We start from the raw sequence: 6,833 nt of genomic DNA, 5'->3' as shown, positions 1-6,833 counted from the left end.
CCACTTTGATTATAACCAATATCTCATATCACCACTTTGATCATAACCAATATTACATATCTCATAACTACTAATCACGTATCTCATAACCAAATACCCTTTGACTTATAACTACATCACTTTGTTCATAACCAAAATCATATATCTAATAATCACTAATCATAAATCTCATAACCTTTACCCACTTATGTCATAACCACATCTCATAACCAACACCATTTGCCTCATAAACAACATCACATCTATCATAACTACTAATCACATATCTTATAACCATTACTCACATGTAGGGGTGTAAATTTGGCCCAAAAGCTCGCGGCACACCCCAAGTCCAGAAATTGCTCTCTCTCTCTCTCTCTCTCTCGTTTGGGCTAAAGAAAGGGTCTAGGGATTTGTCAAAAACAATTAATGAGGGAATTTTGATTTTAACAAAACTTGGATGTTTGTTCCAAATTTTTGGAGAAAATGGACTGAAATTATGTAATAATCATTATAAAAAACAAAATTAAAACATTTATGAATAGTTTTATAATAAAATAAACTATTAATTTATAATTTTGTCAATTTATACTTAAATTTTTTTAATTTTTTTAATATAAATCCTTCATCTATTTTTATTAAGTAAAATTAATAAAAAAGACTAATTTACTCATCAACTACAAAATGTATAATCATACCATTAATTGCCGTAATAAAAATATTTAAAACTTTAGAAACCACAATTATCATAATCAAGTTACAAAATTTTGTAATATAAAACACAAAATATAAAACGCCATCACTAATTGGCATAACAAAATTGTTTAAAATTATAGAAAATCACAAATGTCGTAACTAATTCCCAAAATTTTGCAACATTAACAAAAAATTATGTAACTATCCATTAATTGGTGTAACAAAAATATCTAAAACTTTTAAAAACCACAAATGTCATAACCAACTCACAAAATTTAATAACATCAATAACAAAATGTGTAAATGCATCACTAATTACCATAATAAAAATAATCAAAATTTTTACAAATTACAAATGTCATAACCAACCCAAAAAATTTCATAACATCAATCACAAAATGCATAACAACACAACTAATTGATGTAGCAAAAATATCCAATTTTTTTTTATAAACCACAAATATTGTAATCAAGCAACAAAGTTTCATAACAATTATCATAAAATGGCCAAACAAATCACTAAAAATCTTAGAATCACCAATCGGGATCTCTCATAATACAGAGAAAACAAATTGTAATGATAATCATTAAATAATTATTCAACGACTTAAAGCCATGGAACAGAAAATGAGAGTTAGAGAAGATTAGCTAGTAGAGCAAGAGGAAAGGGAAAATAAGAAAGAGAGACTGAATGGGCTTATCGCCTGTGAAAATGACGTCAAATGTGTTCTCGTTTCCGATAAGGAACATTGGAGATATCTACAATGACAGCAAAGAATGAGAGAGATGCTTGAGGGATGAAGATGACTGAGATAGCAGAACAGTACAACTAAATGCATAATATTCAATTTCAACTGTTCTATCACACATGTACAAATTGATGATAACAAAACCTTTCAAATCATAACTACGGCCAAAAGTATGTGTATGTATGACATATTAATGTGAAAGAGCTAGAGTTTCGAGATAGATGCATTTACTAGATAGAGAAATATCACCAGAATGAATAGTGTTGAAATAGACAAAGAGAGTAGAGATGAGTTCAATGATCTATTACAGATAGGGGTGTGTTGGGTGCGGGTCAGTGCGGTTTGAGAGAAAAATAGAAACCGTATGGCTGGTAGCGGATTGATAAAAGTGTCACTAGAATTTGCCATTTTCCTTATCAAAAACCGGCGGTTCGGTTGGCAAATAATGGCGGATTTGCCTTGGCGGTTCGGGCAGATTGGCGGTTTATAAAAAATATAATTCAAATTACAAAACTTAAATCAAAGAGTAAAAAAAAGATGAGAGATACCGTGATGTTAAGCATCTTGCGAAGCTTTCTTCTGATGCAGCAAGTGTAGCAACAACATGATAATATCAGCGACTATGCCATCAGTTCATTACAAGCATCTATGGAAGCTACAATGATCAAATACAATACATAAAATTAATATCATTCGGGGTTTACAATATACTGAAAATATTTACTGTTGAAAAGTATTTAGATTGAAAAGTAAGCTGATGCAAGTTTGCAACATGGCCAGAAAAAAAAAAAAGATTGAAAACTAAATTGGAATCCAACTTTATTTTGGATTACTGACATCTTGAATTCCCCTCGAGCAGTAATGTAATACTATATTCTAAGGTATAGAACAACAAGCAAACTTCAGTAAAAAAGAATTTTTAGAATCTTATAAAACATGATTTAATAGCGGTGTGGGTCGGTGCGGTTTGGAAGAAAAATAGAAACCGGCGGATTGTTAAAAGTGTCACTAGAATTTGCCATTTTTCTTACCAAAAACCGGCGGTTTGATTGGCAAATAATAATGAATTTGCCTTGGCGGTGCGGTTCGGTGCGGTTTTGGCGGTTTCGACGGTTTCGGCGGTATTATGCACACCCCTAATTACAGAGACACAAGAGTAGAGAGAGGAAGAATCCAGTGAGGAAGAACTATCAACAATGGTTGTTCGATAATTTGAGCGAAATAGAGAAGTCTGAGTAAGAAATAAAGAGAGCTCAAGCACAACTAGGACAAATCAAGGGAAAGAAAAAAGAGTAGAGAAAAAAACGAAGAAAGTTGGGAAAAAAAAATTTAGGAGAAAATTTATTTAGTAGAACAAAATAAAACCACATCATAGATAATTTTTTTCAACATATTTTTTTATTAAAATTTAGTTAAATTATAAGCGTCTATAAGTGTATATAGATATTTTAAAAAGTATATCGTATGTACATTACTATTTCTATTATATTTAATGAAGATACTATGACTAAAAATAAATCTGAAATAGAGATAGGTGATCAATTGCAAATGTCATTTAGAGATAACACTTCAAAATTAATTGAGAGAGTTGAGAGTTTAGAGATAATGAGAGTTTGAGAGATAATGAGAGATTGAGAGACAAATTTGTTTGTGAGAAATAAAATGAGAGAGAGGTGGTATTTATAGGACATGGGAGGGAGGGGTTAATTTATATATATGAAAATAAAAAAAAACAAAATTGGTTGCTGGTGGAATTAACAGTTATATGACTGTTTAAATTTTTAATTTTTTTTTATTATTATTGCACTAATAGGGGACAGAGAGCCATTGGGGTTGGGTCGGGCCAGATGGGGAAAAAAATTTCGGGTCGAGCTCACGAGATGGGGCACACTCCATAACACACCAGATTCGGGCCAGGCTCTAGAACACATAGCCCAGGGTCTTAGGTTGGGCTTAGGCTCAAGCTTGGTTGGGCCCACCCAAGGCGCGACTAGACTTGGGGTGTGCCGCAAGCTCGTGGGCCAAATTTACACCCTTATATGTGGGTAGCGGTTATGAGATATGTGATTAGTGGTTATGATATATGTGATGTTGGTTATACGGAAAATGGTATTGGTTATGAGATGTGGTTATGTCATAAGTGGGTATAGGTCATGAGATATATGATTAGTGATTATTAGATATATGATTTTGGTTATGAGCAGAGTGGTGTAGTTTGGTTATGAGATATGTGATTAGTGGTTTTGAGATATGTAATGTTGGTTATGATAAAAGTGGTGCGGTTATGAGATATGTAATTAGTAGTTACGATATATGTGATATTGGTTATGAGATATGTTGGTAATGATTATGAGATATTTGATTAGTGATTATAAGATATGTGATATTGGTTATGAGCAAAATGGGGTCAAAGGATGTTTGGTTATGCTATATGTGGTAGTGGCTATGAGATATGAGATATTGGTTATGATCAAAGTGGTGTGGTTATGAGCAAAATGGTTGTTAGTTATGAGATATGTGACTAGTGGTTATGGGATATGTGATGTTGGTTATGACTCAAAGGGGTTGGTTATGAGATGTGGTTATGATTCATGTAGGTAATAGTTATGAGATATGTGACTAGTGGCTATGAGATATGTGATGTTGGTTATGAAAAAAAAAGTGTTGGTTATGAGATATGTGACTAGTGGTTATGAGATATGTGATGTTAATTATGACTCAAAGGGGTTGGTTATGAGATGTGGTTATGAGATATGTGATTATGGTTATAAAATATGTGATATTAGTTATGAACAAAATGGTGTTAGTTATGAGATGTGGTTATGACTAAGTTATAACAAATTTGATTATAGTTATGAAGAAATATGATTTTGGCTCATAACTATAAATAGGTCACTTTTAATGATGTGACTCAATCTTAGCCATTGATTTTCTATGTACCATACATTTTTTAACAAAATGTACTATAGACTTTCCCGAAAATCTCAAATTTAAGTTTGCACAATAAGTCAATTGATCTCACTTATCTTAACAAGTGCAATCGATCGCTCTTGTGATCGATTCCCTTTCAATCGCTAACTACTAAAATTTTAAAATTTAAAGTAATCGATATGCCCTAGTGAATGCTAGTTACTACTCAAATTACACAATCTATCTTTGTGAACTGATCAAGGAAGTGCGATCGATTGCATTCTGATTTGCCCAAGTTACTCATAAGCATGAAACCCAAAACATCAATGGCCATCTGTATAACAAAACAATTAGGAATAAGGTTGTATGGAAAATCTCTCCAACCTAGATGACACCAAAGATGTGACGACCGGGTGCGTAACCCGTCTTACATTCCTTGTGCATGTTGGGATTCACTGTGTTAGAGTGTCGGGGTCTAACTTGAAGTCTTAGTAACTGTTGTGCTCATCACTTTTGAAAATCTCTTTCTCAAATTTTCGTCCCTATTTATTTCAATTCAAAGTTTCTCTTGTTTCAGGAGGCTTGAAGTTGAATATGGGAGTTTTTCATTTTAGCTGAATTTTTTTTTGGGTTGAGGGCAGAGCCGCACGTGCGGGAACCTTGGCCGCATGTGCGGGAGAGGGGGCCGTACATGTGGTAGGTGAGGCCGCACGTGCAGGAAGTAGGAGAGGCCCAAGGGTGCACACTGCATTATACGCAGGTACGGGCTGAGGTGCAGTTTGGGATCACTGCACGTGTGGAAGTTAGTGCCACATGTGCGGGAGGTACGCTCCGTACTTGTGGGCATGGGTGCCACACGTGTGGTGGTATGTGAGTACGAAATTTTTTGTTTTTCTTCTCTTTGGGTTGAAGTGTATCTCACTTTTGTTGTGTCTCTCTCTTTCTCTAAAAACTCTTTTCTCTCCCTTCTCTCTACGTTTCCTACATCAAGCCTCACTAACTCTTTGATTTCTCCAAATCCATAAACATTTTGATCTTAATTCCTTGATCAAAGTTTGATAACATCTCGAGGGTATTGTTGTGTGCGGTGGAGATTGCGTTTCAACACCTTGGATTTTGGGGGATTTATCTCTTTTTTTCTTCAAAACTTGAGGTAGGGATTTCCTTGGAGTTATATATATATTTTTACAAGTTTGGGTTAAATTCAGGATTTTCCTCTTAGATGGCTTTGAGATTTGGTTTTTGGCTCAAGAAATTGGTGGTTTTGTAAAAGGGGTTCATCTCTTGTTTTCCTTAAAAAGATTTGCTTGAGGGTTTGAATCACATTGATTTAAGAATGATGTTTTTGGTGAGATTTTACCAAGAAATGAAGAAATGCATTGTTTGGATGAAAACCCTAGAAATTTGGGGGGTTTGGTGGATGTTGAGAACCTTTGGATTTACTTGTGCTAAATGAATGTTTAAGTTGAAATTTCATGATATTGGATGGAAATGACAATTTTCTTAGTATATGAGAATCAGTGAATTTTTGGAATTTATTGTTTAAATATATATGTACATAATTATGAAATAACCAATGGTTGAGGACACATGAGATGTGGGATTGTCGCTACACTTGGATAGCTATAAAAATTTATATGTTATATATGTTGAAATGCATTGGAAAGAAAAGTGGAAATTGTGATCACAAACGGTGAGTTTGTAGGAAAGTTTTATGAATGGTAGGATAATACATCGTATGGATAATCACTTCATTACACGGTTGATCATTTCATTGCATGGATAATTGTTGCATGGACACTTCAAATACCTTGCTTGTTGTAAATATTGAATTGGGAATTGAAACTTGCATTGAGAAAGAAACATTGAGAAATGAAATTTATTGAAATATTTTGGGGTAAATACGTTGGTAAGTCCAGATAGGAGGTGCAGATGAAATTGATTAAGTTGGCCTGAGTGTCCAGGGTGAAAGACTGAAAACACGCGCTGAGGAGGTACCACTTCTTTTCCAGTTAGTAACCAGTAAAGTGGGGTTTTGATAGTGCTAGTTATGCCTACTTGCAGATACCAACCTAAGGATTACCTGAGTCGTATTTACCACCTCTTTGAATTAAATTGTAAATTTCGAATTGTTGAGGTTTCAAGTTATCATTGAGCATGATGATTTTCAAAAGATGTAAAAATGTGATTTTTCCTTTAAAATCATAGCATGGCATGTGCATATCATATTGTGGAACTTGTATAAAATGTATATACTTTGTTAAGAAATTTCTACTAGGCTTTATGCTCACCCGTATGCGAGTTTGGTGCAGGAAAGGATGTAGAAATTCCGCCGAATTAGGGCGTGGACATATTTGTTGAGGGCATATGACTCCTCTTTTGTTGTGACGTATTTTTGCTAGCCGAGGGCTGTACTTGTATGGGTCCGAGAGACCATTTTTGTGTAACCGGGCTTATACCTTGGAAATTGTAAGCCTTGAGGGCATTTGTTTATTTTTG

The sequence above is a fragment of the Camellia sinensis genome, chromosome 1, assembly GCF_055761805.1.
Source record: "Camellia sinensis isolate YWXY chromosome 1, ASM5576180v1, whole genome shotgun sequence".
NCBI classification, from domain to species: Eukaryota; Viridiplantae; Streptophyta; class Magnoliopsida; order Ericales; family Theaceae; genus Camellia; species Camellia sinensis.
This window is presented reverse-complemented; position numbering follows the sequence as displayed.